This window comes from Struthio camelus, chromosome 7 (genome assembly GCF_040807025.1).
Source record: "Struthio camelus isolate bStrCam1 chromosome 7, bStrCam1.hap1, whole genome shotgun sequence".
Taxonomy (NCBI): domain Eukaryota; kingdom Metazoa; phylum Chordata; class Aves; order Struthioniformes; family Struthionidae; genus Struthio; species Struthio camelus.
In genome coordinates this window covers 12,756,250-12,770,000 of record NC_090948.1, presented here as the reverse complement: position 1 = coordinate 12,770,000, position 13,751 = coordinate 12,756,250, and the positions used below count along the sequence as shown (strand labels likewise).

Genomic DNA, 13,751 nt, shown 5'->3' with positions numbered 1-13,751 from the left:
GTCCAAACAAAGCAAACACCTCACCTGCCTTCCTTCGGCCCATAAGCTTCTCTTTTAACCCTCACTAAACCACTGTAATGGTTTAGTTAGAGGTAATGATGAGAATGCTCCAGCTTTGAACCCAATCTACATACAGCAGTGATGCGAAGGCATCAGGATGTAAACAGACTGACATTTGGTATATTTAGGGTTTAATCTATATGTAAATTTCCTGAACATACTTAAATAAAAAATAATTCACAAAAATTGATGCTTACAATTTTGGATGCAATTCTTTATGTCTTTAACTAATGCTTTCAGATCTGTGCTGTTGTATTTTATAACACTGAGCTGATCGATTGTTTGAGCAGGCCTGGAACTGAATGTTTCCTTCTGTAAAAATAAAAAAGAGATGTGAGAGGTTTTGTTAGATGAGTAACAAGCTGTGGCAGCGCACATAAGAGCTCTACTAAGTGTAAGTCTTTCGTAAGTTAGGCATTTGTGAACCGATGCAGGAAAAATTATTAAGGACAGCATTGAAGTCCAGCCTAACTTTTAAAGCTCGTGGGACTCCTGAACCTTTAAAGTTTGCCTGCTTCATCTCCAGCAGTTTATTAATATTAGCTGGACAATCCACTGCTTCACATATATTACCTATGAAGTGTGGGTCATTATTCCAAATACTGAGACTGACTCCCAAGATGCTGTTGAGCTATAAATTCAAATTGCTGGGCATTTCCCAGCTGCTACTGGATTATGAATGTTAGAGTTGCAATTTTAATATCACATGGCAAAGGTGAAATAAGTCATGACCTGTAGGAACCTTAAATCTTTGTCCTTACGAGCAGTAGTGAAATGTGAACAGTTAGAAATAATTCGCAGTGTAGATAGAAGAAAGGCCATTACAGTCCAGATCATAAAGCTTTCTCCCTCCGTTTCTGGTGTCTACAGTTGGCCAGCAGCCACTTTTTATCACCAGTGGCTGGGCCCCACTCCAGTCGGCTCCCCGGTTTGGAGAATCAGAGACCGGGAGTTTGGAGAGCACTACAGAGATCACCTGCACCATAATCTAAACACAGCCTACAAGTATTTGAGGATTTGCAGTAAGCGAGAAACCAAAATATTGTGGTGCTCCATAGCACTGCTCCAAGCGATCTGTATCCTAACCAACGACAGGTCCCAAATCATTCCCATAGACACATTCAGCACCTCCAGCAGAAACTGAGACTGCTGGAAGAACTGGCTACACTAAGCACAGAAAAGCCATTTGCATCAGAAAGACATCATTTTAAGGCCAGAAAAGGGCCTTAAACAAAGGCACAAGTCACTACCTCCTCTAGTCCCTCCTGCACTGAGAACAATAACTCTCTAAGACAGCCAGCCTTGATTGAAAGTCTTCAAGCAATGAGATTCATCATTCCATTAACTCTTACAATTTCTCATTTCCATGGCAGTGAAACATTAGTTTGCATGCAAACTGAGAAGCAGGCATGTTGAAAGGAAACGCTCATACATATAGAAAGAATGAATCATGAACGCTCATACTTAATTTCTGTTTAAATCTTTCTCACTAGCGTGCAGGTTACAAACGAGAGACCTAACAATTTTCAGATCTTATCTAGATGCAAAATGTTCTTTTTTACTCTTAAAAACTACGTAACGTATGAAATTCTAAAACATATACTTTTGTATATAACCAAGCAATTCATACTGAGATGGCTTAATTGCCTAGTTTAGTGAGAGTCACATTTGTCAGCTGTATGCAATTTTCAGACTATTCTGTTCTTATCGTGTTTGTAGAAAGACTGAAAACAATGGATTATATGCACTTTGATGCCTTTGTCTTAAAAAGTAGGAATATTTAAATGCCATGTCTGATTAAAAATTCACCAGTTAGTAATGCTGAACTGGGAATATTTTAAACATAATTTCAAGGCAAAATACATGTAGAGGGCATGTAGCTAAGTTAAGAGAAAACCTGTTGCAAGCACAATCAATAAAAACATTCATTAAAAACCCTGGCTAGTCAGAGTTAATGGTTCACTTAGAAGAATCTCAAACACCTTAAGGGGAAGACAATGCACAGTGAAGACATTTAATTAACCTTAACTCTGACCCCCATAGCAATAACATTCACGTATCTTGCAGTCATTATTTTTTTCCTACCTGCTCTGTACCTATGGGAACACACTTTCTCATCACACATATCTATCCACACTTTTCTAAATTTCTCCAACGCAAGTATAAAGGACACAATGAAATCACATAAGGAAACACAGACAATGGGGTGAGTTTAAATATAAACATAGATGGAGCTCATCTTTTCTGCTGGGGTGGGAAAATCTTCAAGATAAGAAAAGACAAGCTGTAGCAATGCAAATGCAGCTGTTCCTTTCCCCTTGCTGTTCCACAACAGGAGACTGGTGAACAGAAGGGAAGGGTTACAGGGAAAGAGAATCTTCTGTTTTGCACACAGGAGAAATTACATGATTCTGGGAATGAGGAAAGCTACCAGACCAGCCTTTTTCCTGGGTTCCTTATCTGTAAGAAATAATAGCCAGGGCTTACACACAGACACCGAGTAAAGTAGCAGGCCCAAGGGAGGTAAGATGAAAGAAGGGCGGAAGGGACTGGCTTGGACTCCTCTGTATAATTCCAGATTTATGCTAAAACTCTTTGTAAGCTCACCGCTACAAACACTGTAACTACAATGTGAACCTTAGACTGGGTGTAGTTAAAGATTTGTTAATTAAAATCTTTTCAACTCATCTTTCAAATGCACAGCAAATTTGCACAGAAGTGTCAAGTACTCCCCAAAAAAAACATGCGGAAAAAGAGGGAAGCTGAGGGTTTTAAGAAGTGAATGAGCAATTCCTGATTTACACTCAAAATGTCTGAATGTTCATATGGCGCACAGAGTTTAACGGAAAGCGAGAGGAACCCCACACTTCAGAGGAATTCCTGCTACGTGAGGGGATGTAAGAAAAGTGTCATTTCCTTGACCCATATTGAATACTCACAAAGGAATCCAGAGAGGTCTTAAAAAGGCAGATCTGCTAAAGACATGGGCATTAGGTCATCAGCTGCACCAAAAGAGGAGCATAAAACACAATTGAGAATCATATTTGGAAGTTATCTGGAAAAAAAGGGAACTATTTCCTCTGCACCATATCAAAATAGCCTTCCTAAGATGGCACCATTATGGGAAATAGAGCCATAAAATGGATGCAGACTGTGTAAGAGAGTAAAATTTGGTGTAACGTGAATTATTTTTCCTTGCCTTGAGAAAGCAATATACATTCACTGTACTAGATGAGAACAGAAAAACTAACCCAACACCTACTTAAGTCAATGAAGAGACTGCCATTGACTTCATCAGACTATAAATCCAGTCCTAAGGAAGATAAGTGAAATCTATGTGCTTTCCATCATTGATAAGTGATGCAAGCGAGGGGAGCTATTTTCCAGACATACACAGTTCCTTTGAATTCAGCTGGCTGCAACATGTGATTGAATCAGACCATTTCTCAAATGCAGCCTCTGCCCAGGTAGGACATAGATCCTTTAAATAGCCTATTACAGAAACTGAAGCCACTTTAGGGATCAGAGCAGTTCAAACACTCACACATTAGGAAGAGAATGCGCTATTATTTGGCTGATGCCTTGATTGCTCTAAGATGTACGGATATATTCTAACAACTTGAAATCTCAGAACAAACATGAGCGCTTGCATAGCCTCTCCCAGGCCGTCTAGGACCTGGAATTTGGTCTCAGCAGAGATGATATCATTCTTTCATTCACCAGCCCCACTCCCCTGGAAGACGCCAGGAAGAAGTCAGCTCAATCCCATTTCGTTTATGAAATTTGATGGGAGGATAGGCCAAGGCCTTACAACCTCAGGGCAGTGGTCTTTTGTATCCATGTATGAAGTAAAATATCTGAACTCATTACTCGCTGGAGCAGACAGCATCTGTTATATCATCATTGTGCAGACTATCAAAATAAATTACTTGGAAAGATCAATACTTGTAAAAGACACCAGAGGAGAGGGAAATAGATGGCTTAGATGGAAAAAGCCTAACCATTCCTCAAGGATTTGTACTCCTAGCATCTTGGCTGTTTCCTTACTCCTGACTTTTCAAATATTATGCCTGCAGAGAGTGCAGGTGAGCACTGAAAATACGAAGAGATAGCCTAAACCCTTTCTATGAGAGCTGTAATAACAGTTTTATGGTACCACTACTGGAAACTAAAACCCACATTTACCTCCAATATCCAGGCTTTGACTACGGTCCATAAGAGTGAGTCTGTTGGCACATCGCATCAGAGTTTGATTCCTTTCTTTGAATCACACATAGGAGAGTCAGACAACACTCTTGGCCTGCACTATCTGCTCTTGAACTCCATCCACATATCCTGGGCAATAGACCAAAACCCACTGACTCCAAGAACTTTTTGATCTAACTGCAGAAACACCTATTTACCGATTTGCCAGCAAATATGAACAATCTTCTGGTAAATATTTTCTCCCTGCCCTTTGAAATCCATACACTGCTGATAACCTAGTCATTGAGCCTGTTCTCCACTATTGAGTCTTATTGGAAAGGACTGGGAAACGTTTGGCCAAGCTTTTGCTTTGAACCTAACTGCTAGTTAAACGCTGCCATGAACTTTCCTGCATGCAATATTTTGCCATCCAAAGCAAGAAAAGCACAAAAAAAAAAAAAACCCAACATCCTGGAAGGAAATTAGCATCTGGCAGCTGAATAACCCCCTTCCCTACAGCACATGCAGGGTGGTATAATTAAAGCCATAAAATATTCAGAATTGATTTCTGCTTTTGGAAGATACGCTTGCAACATAACTGATGATGATGATGCTGTGTGCCTTGGAAAGAAATTCTCCCCATAAAAGCTGTTCTGACTAGGAAAGCTGCTGATCCCAGCCTGTCTACCCCAGGGTTAATGAAGGTCAGTTGACCCAGGCAGCAAACACGTTCAGTTCCTACCCAGCCCCAACCCGCATCCCAAGCAGTTACTGCCTGACACTTCAGAATTTAAGCTGGGCAGTCCTCCTGCAAAACCCCCATTCGTATATTTATGCAGTCACCCAAATGCACACCCAAGCCTGGTGGCATGTCCTGTACCAATACTGTGCTGACGCACATCAGTAACCAGTCCCTGCTCACTGCTCTGCAGTGATTGAACTCCTCAGCAAAATAAGGCGCACCAAGACCCCAGCAGATTAATTAGAGCTGCCGGCAGGTTAGAAGCAGTCGTGGAATTGGTCCTTGCTCTCAAGAGGCTGGTGATTTACCAATACACCTCATGGCACTGCAAATTTTGGAGATCTCCCACCCTTCCTATAGCGGCACTGCTTTGATGTGACCAACCGTGATTTCTCTTTGACAGAACAGCCCCAACCCACGATTTCGCTTTGATGGTCTTCCTTCTGTTTGGTAAGCGTTAAAGTCTTCTCAAGTTTGTCATGTTCCCTTTAAAAGCGGCACCATTTTCCTAATATATACCTAGCTTATAAAGAAGTGTGAGAATTCAAGATGAAAAACCTTTTAAACATAGCTCATTTCCAATAGTGTTTTACATTGTACGGTACACAGAGAGTGACCAGGCTCCCTTGGGAAGAAACATTTAGACCGTCTATTGGATTTTTCCTCCTCTGCTTTCCACTCCTTATTCCAGCCACTGCAGTGACAGCTTTGCAAGGTCTCACCTGTCATGCTGTAGGGCAGGTTTATGAAACCGACATTTTCCTTGCAAATTCAAAGCAGGTACTTTCTCATGTGCACTAGCCTGTTTAAGAAAAGAAAGGAGGTAGCTGCTGCAGACATCAATGCTACAATCATGGAAAAAATAGGATACCTCCTGAAACACTTTGGAGGAGAGCTCCACTTGATGCTTCACGTGTCTTCCCTCCACCTCAACACAAGAAGGAAGACAAGTATGATTAGAGGAGTTCTGGATGAAGCTTACAGCCAGGGCTGTCTCTACTGCACTACCCCTCCTGCAGAGCAGCAGTTATCCCAGGCTATTACCTGGATCTGCCAGGACCAAAAGCCTTGACATCAGAGCCACCAGCTGCAAGAGGTTGTTTTAAAAAAACATAATCCCTCCTGCTGCATTTCATGGTGTGAACTAGTAATTCTTTTGCCACGTGTAGCTAAGAGAGCAAACGCAGCCTGAGGTCCGCTCTGCAGCCAACTGTGAGGCAGAACAAAACTATTCCCACAATTCAGCTACAATTTGTTTCTTGGCCTTTTCAAAAAAACCAAATAGCTATCTTGTAGAGCACACCAGATGGGTCCCCTTGATTTGCAGCGACAGTCTTTAGGAGAGGTAAGAAATAATAATGACCCAAGAAGTGTCTTGCTTCTGAAAGCCAAAAGACAGTCTGAATAAAAAATTCATTAATCAATATTCTCCCATCATCTTTCACCAGTTAAGCCTGTAAGTTAGTGTACCTTAAAAGATACGCCAGAGCAAAAACATTATGGGCTCAGCTTTGGCTGTTCACCTATGAAAAATAAAACCTGCTTAATTTTTATATAGTGATAATAATGCAACTTATTTTTTGAGATAAATAATTCAGCAAAGACGAGATGCACAATGCAAAAGAGTGGTCTGTGCCCATGTTTTCCCTACTGATAAGGACAGTTCTGCTGTCCCTTTGAATGCTTGCAGCACCAGAATTAACCTCTGCAAACATCTTGAGAGAGAAAAAAAAAGCCCTCCCAGCAAAACTAAATCCCACTGCCAGCTAACATTTGTTTCATTTTATCTACATTTGTACATTTGTCTAATTAAGAAGATACAGTGCCATTTTAATTTTCATATAAACTCTTAACATCAATGGGAATGCATTCTGCAAACCAAACAAGGATTTATTAAGATAATAAAGCAAGCACTTCATAAAAATTTAAATGCCTGGTATAAGCATCTTTTTCACAGAACTAAGAGGCCAAGGAACTCTCTTAAACTGGGGGAAGGATCTGCCGGGTTCATACAGTTTCTGCAAGGCTACACCAAGCACCTATATAAGAGATACCTGTGTGCAGGTGTGTTCCCATCTCTGACACTACACATGCCTCATCACATTGAGACTCAAGCAGGATCTTAGCTGTGTGCCGGCTTTGCACCCTTTCAAGTACAAGGATGCGCTTGTTCAAATTAATTGATTCATTTGCAAGGACCTCGGCCAGGGGGGAAAACATATTAGATTCCCTTGCTTGTGCTGCATTGCCTGTTTTGAACAACATATTTAATCAAAGGAAGAGGAGATGAAGATCTTTTTTTGCCACTGTGGCAGGAAAGACCGTGAAGCTTTAATTGACCCCTCGAGAGAAATTGAAAAGCTTTTGGAATGAGCTGCATTTTTAACACAAGAGCACGTTTTCCTTTCAGTTCTACTCTGGAGACTAAACGAAAGGGTCGTGCTCCCAGCTCACGGCCGCCCTTGGTGCAGCTACTGCACCACCACCTCCTGACTTGACCCATTTTGATAGCCAGGCAGATATTAACACCTCAAAGTAACGGCTCACAGTAATGACTTAAACCCCACAATTCAACAAAACTGTCGTTGCTGACTAATGATTTTGAATTTGAGGCATAATTAATTGAGTTCTGCATAAGCTGACTGAGGATTTTAAAGTGATCTCTAGCTCTGTCTCATTTGGCTAGGCCACGCAAGAAGGTGTTCCCCGAGGGCCATGACTCCCGAGGCAGCCAGACAAAATCCAGCCAGGCCCTCTGAGACCAGGACTGCGAGGGACCATGGACCCTGTCCCACACACCACATCGTCTGTCCCCTTGCAATATGCGGAGACCGCACTCATCTGCTCCCACTTCAAGCTCTGCCCTTGCCGGGAAGAGCGCTGGCTCAGGGCCAGGTGCCCTGGAAACACCTTGGCCCCTTGGCCAGCCAGGGGGATTTTTCAGTCAGTTTACCTCACTAGTCACCAAACAATTTATTGCCTGCTGGTATTAACCCAGCAGAAACGATCTCCTTCCCCAAACTTCCAAAGAACTGGGGAGAGGATAGGTGGAAAGGAGACTTATTTCTCAAATCATTTCCATAACACACACTTGGTTTGATTCTTGTTAAACTCTATAGGACTTTCCCCAAGAGACATTTCCGAATGTCAACAATCCTTTCTTAAAAGCATATGAAAAACACTGCTCTTTTACTGGGCCAAATTTGGCCAAACAAAAGTAAAAGATTCAGAGAAGGGGCAACTGCACAACTTTGTGGGAGGGAGGGCCTACAAATCCGCAAAATGACCCTTACAAAGGTGGGGGAGTGGGAAAGGATATTCAAAAATATCAAAATGCGATGAGAAGTTCCTACAGAGAACTAATGAACTGATCCTGCAGTCTGCTAGATCCCATAGTCTTAGATCTGACGCACCGTTCCAGTTATCTCTAACAAACCACATTTTCTTCCCCTCTCTTTCAGTTCTGAGATTTTGATTTCAGCCTGGAGAAGAGAAGATTGAGAGGCGATCTCATCAACGTGTACAAGTATCTGAAGGGGGAGTGTCAAGAGGATGAGGCCAGTCTCTTCTCCGTGGTGCCCAGCAACAGGACAAGAGGCAATGGGCAGAAACTGAACCACAGGAAGTTCCATCTAAACCTGAGAAAAAACTTCTTCACTGTGAGGGTGACAGAGCCCTGGAAAGGTTGCCCAGAGAGGTGGTGGAGTCTCCTTCGCTGGAGATATTCAAAACCCGTCTCGATGTGATCCTGGGAAATATGCTCTAGGTGACCCTGCTGGAGCAGGGAGGTTGGACTAGATGATCTCCAGAGGTCCCTTCCAACCTCAACCATTCTGTGATTCTGTGAGTGTCCCTTCAACCAACAAAGGCTGTCACTGAGCTATTAGGACCGAGCTCTGTGTGGTGACATTTCTGTAGCTCAGTCACTGAGATGAAGTCACCAAGATGAAGGAGGAACAAACGCAAGTGGGAGCAGCTGCAGAGTTGCTCAGCTGCCATCATGCAAGAAAGGACATTGACACTCAAACCGAACCATAACCACTGGTGCTGCTGAGCAAAGGACCCCAAGCACAACCATCCTGTCACTATCTGATGACTCTTTTTAGCCAATAGAGAAATTCTTTATCTTAAAGTTTCTACATCTCTGAAAATTTCATCAAGTTTGAACTGAAATTCACCATAACGGAAACAGAAGCATCTTCATGGAAGATGCTAGATAAGAGTCCAAGAGGATAAAAATTTCTGCAGAGGACAGGTACACCACAGACAGGAAAAGAACAACCTTTCCACTCGCTCATCCTCCTCCTCTGGCCATGACCTGTAGCATCATAGCACAAAAGTGAGAGGGACTGAGGACAAGCAGAGATAAGCTGGACAGCCAGATATGGAACAACGCGCTCAGTTTGCGATAGCAAGTCAAGAGAGTCAGTCATGTTTGCCCTATATAAAGTGTGCTATTTACTATCACAGCTAAAAAAATGAGCAGCGCGATCTAGCGGCAAGGGTTGCTCAGGATCACTATGGTTTGTTCATAATGCTGTCTGTGGGCTCTACATCTTTCTTTTTGCCCTCCCTGTAAACCTGAAGCCTAGATGCAACAGTTTCCTGTAACTCTGGGTCTTGATGGGTTTTGCCGTTAGCAGGTTGTCACGAGTCACCAGCTGATAATTGATGGTTTAGCATAGGGAATTCAGTTGCTTTCCTGGAGATTAGTCTCCTGCTTGCTAATGCTCTGGTGAGTAATTCCTCCAGCCAAAGAAGCAGATGATCTGCTTGCAATCTGCACGGTCACTTCCCAGATGTGCACATTATATGGTAACAATTTATTTTGCTTGGATGTTATAAATAACAGGAAAAAAGTTTTTTTAGAGAGAGATAATAGCTTTTCTTAGATCATCTAAAAGCTATTACTTCTCCCTGCAAAATTCATTTGGCCCATGTACTTATATCACAGCAGCTCCAGCAATGCTACCATAAATAATGAACATACCTAACCATATTGCAAGAAAATTCAAACACCAGTGTAGCTAGTACTCACTTACTTTAAAATATTCTAGCCAAATTTCATCTTGGCTGTAACATTATGTTTTCCCTCTTCTTCTCAAATGACTGTGACACTCATGACCACACTGCAAGAAAGTTCCCTGCAAGCCCCCACCATTACCCAGCCTCATTAGTAGCTTTGCTTGTTTATTCAGCATATCTCCAGCTTGTCTCAGTGGCTCTAAGACTGTCAGCCCTCAGCACTGATTCATATTGCTAGCAGTGAAAACAGTTCAAGTGCCAAAGGCAAGCCAAAGGGCAAAGTCAAAAATAGGTAGCATCAGCTGGGGAAACTAACGGATTCACATAATGTCAGTGACCCCATGATAACCCTATTGAGCTCGTGTTTAATAGAAGGCACTGAAAATGAAGACTTCATGCCTAAGGCCATATTGATAACATCATGAAAATGACCATAAGCCAGCACTGTTCTTCTGTGAGTTGTTTTTTTAATGACTGCTAATCTTGTTTAAGACAAGCAAAACCACATTTTACTTGAATGTTCTGGGTCTTCAGGGAGGTTTAGTTTCATTCTTTCTTGCCTTCCTCTGAAGCACCAGATGCTAGACAGGATTAGACAGCAGCTTGAACTAGAATGCAAAAAAGAAACATTCACGTTGCCTTGAAAACACTCCTGGAACCAGACATCCAGATTCTGGTCCTCCTTTGAACTAGCTTCCTTTTCTGTCACTGCAGCAATGCTAAGGAGGCTGACTGAAAGTTTCCAAAGATGCGCCCTTTACTGCCTCGGTCAAGGCGAATCATACTGTCTCCATCCACCCTGGGATTATTTGCTTAACACGGGTGTAAATTCCTCACAGCTCCTAAAAGGCTCCCCGAAACTCATATACAAATTCAGCCGCAAAGAACCATCAGGACAATCAGGTACCTTTCAGCTCTGTCCTCCCTGCTGCACTGAACACAGCCTCCTCACCTTCACTTCTTCTGCTCTTCATAACTGGCTCTTCTGTCCCTCAGAGCACTGGTGTCAGCCGCTGTGCTCTTTGGTAATACATTCCTGCCAGAATTTTCTCTCCAGACTCTTCTCAGGCACGGAAGGAGATCCTTGCTGTCATGCAGACAGCAACGGTGCTCTTCTCATGCAATCTCTCCTAAAAATTGCTTCTGCTGCAAGGCCCCCAAAGCACCTGACAACAGTGAGGTGATTGTTGGTCTGTAAGGGTGGTAACTGTAATCTCACCTGCTCCTCCCAAGTAGGGTGCATCCATTTCTCACACTTACCTTGCTTCTCCCATACAAGCCTTCCACAGTATGAGCGTGCCAGTTAGCATTGCAGGAAGCTGAGGCAGGACTAGGACCAAGGAACAATATTCACACGCTTTAAATTGCTGTTCCCAGATATGGCTCATCTGGTGGTGATCATCTTCCTCATCCTGAAGATTCCTCATCTTCAGGAATCACAGTCGTCCCATAGGCAGGAGACACAACCTGAAGCTTTAGTACCAGTCACATACTGGCCAGAAATTCTTGGCCTGGAGGAACAGGACCAAGGGGAAGATATTCTCTGGAGACAACTGCCCAGCTACCCTGTGACCCACCTCCAGCTGTTAGTGAGCAGAGCAGGAACACGCCTTCAGTCTTATCTGGAAAAGCCCAGCTTTGACGTCTTTATATCCTGGATGAAAAAGCCAGCCCAGTTTTCTCTTCATTTTGTGGCAATCAGTTTCTTTGGAAGCGTTTCCTCTGACTTTTCAAATGAAATTGTCACCTAGCAACTTTTCATCACTATACTAAAATGCAAGTGATAAATATTATTGCCAAAGTAAGCAATATCTGAATAAAACATAGCTGTATTTTTAACTTTTCACTTAAAAGGCATGACGACCCCTGGGATGCCCCACAGGAGTTATCCTTTGTCACCACCAGATGAATATAGCTTTCTGCTAGTTTGTGAAGCCCAAATCATACACATTCATGCCAAACACTTAGAGTTCTCATCACAAAATCTTAAACCAAACACAAGGCAAAGTGTAGGATATTCTTGCATCAATAGCTGCTGGTATGGTGACCTACAAAGTGTCATACCAACCAGCCCTGCAATGAGTTGAATTTTCTCTGAGGTAAAATTCTGAGGGAAAGTTATGCCAACAAATCAAATCATGTCTTGGAGTGCAGGGCAGAGAGAAGAACCAGCCCCAGACACTGCCCCAGACACCGTTCACTTCAAGCAGGCTTACTTAAACTAACAAAAAAGACATTAAGTGAAAAACCAGGAGAAAGCTGGACTGAAAATGTTCATTCCACTGGAATTATGCAGTACATAAGAATTAAAGCATTATTTTCAAGATGGAAGGTTCTTACTGCCATGTGACTTGCTGGAACTAGATGTGGCTCCAGATATGACCTTCTTCCCAGCTATCATTCCTACTAGCACCCAAAAAAGAATAATTGGCAGTGTTGTGCCCGTCATGATAGATCAGCCTGTAAAAAGAGAGAGACCTCTGGCCTAAACTACACCCTCCCAGCATGCCAAGACTCACAAGTGACCAGCAACCAAGAACTGCCCAGGCCCAGGAAGAGTAAGTGCAGGGGGAAATCGACCAAATTTCTGGTATGTTTGTACCAGTAGTGGTGAATATAGAGCCTGTGCCTCCCTTTTTCCAATTATAGGACTTCTTGGAGATATCTAAGTCCTAAAGATCTGCACCCTGAAAGATCATGGCCTGGACGTTTCACCAGGATTTGAAATGCTTGCAGTGCTTGTAGCTCATACAGCACAGTGCCACGGACTATCTCGTATCAGACAGGGAAGCCTAGATGTTCTTTAGGCATGGACCATCCCACAGTGAGAGCTGGCGTATTGGCTCCTGCCGTGACCTCGAAGAGGACTCTAGGACTCCACTGCCCTCAGGCAGGCAGGTCCCCATCAGGGCAAAGCAGCCTTTCTCATACTATTTTACCCTATGTTTCCTCCCAAGTAAAGTCTACCATTCAACTGCATTCAGATACCCTTCACCTTCTTGAGACTTGTGCTTCCATCTCTTCACACACACACCCATGTGCTTCTTGCACTCTGCTGGGGAGAAGGAGGCAGAGGAGGGAGCCATACCCCCTCTTTAGGAGAGGCTGACTGAAGGTACTTTGTTTCAATCTGCTCCCTTCAAAATGCATAGTTATGGGCCAACAAATAGCACACCGAGAGATGAAACTCACCAAATAAACGATAACTTTGGGATTAGTCATGCAGCTGTACCCAAGGTATATGGTTGGCTTTGCAGGAAAGATTAGCGTATCAGAGAGCAATACAGACAACTATGAGGCAGCTGGGGCAGAGCCCTAACCTTTCATTTCAGCTGGGTATAACGCTTCTTGCTGCAGGGTTGTCAGCTCATATTTGGTGTCTCTTAGATGCACCCACAGCACTATGTCTGGTAACTATGACAGAAAGTAAAATGTTTGCAAAAAGAAAGGAGTAAAGAATACAAAAACATGTCCAATTTCTTGACAAAATTTTAATCAATGCCTTAAAAAGTCCTCCCACTCCAGCTGCCAGGTTCTGAAGGACAGCACAAAGACAAGAACTTTCTGTAGCATTTTCAGTCGCAAAATTCATATGGGTAGCTGGGGAGCTCTTTGACCAACTCAAGCACACAGCCATAGAGCTGCATAGCAAACGCAGACTCTCAGCAAACTCCCCTCCAATGGGCTGTTCTGTTCAAGTGAGCCGAGCCCAGGGAGTTTGTGTTCTTCAAACCCAAGA

The 13,751-nt window shown here is 43.0% G+C and overlaps 1 long non-coding RNA gene across 1 annotated transcript in view; it reads right to left on the bottom strand.

The window, feature by feature from the left end:
- The window catches only part of LOC104142428 (uncharacterized), a 30,795-nt gene that overhangs the window by 1,644 nt on the left and 15,400 nt on the right, over positions 1-13,751 (bottom strand). Inside the window, exon 2 of the long non-coding RNA XR_693708.2 lies at positions 258-372. This is a non-coding gene — a long non-coding RNA (uncharacterized lncRNA). The remainder of the gene's footprint in view (positions 1-257; positions 373-13,751) is intronic.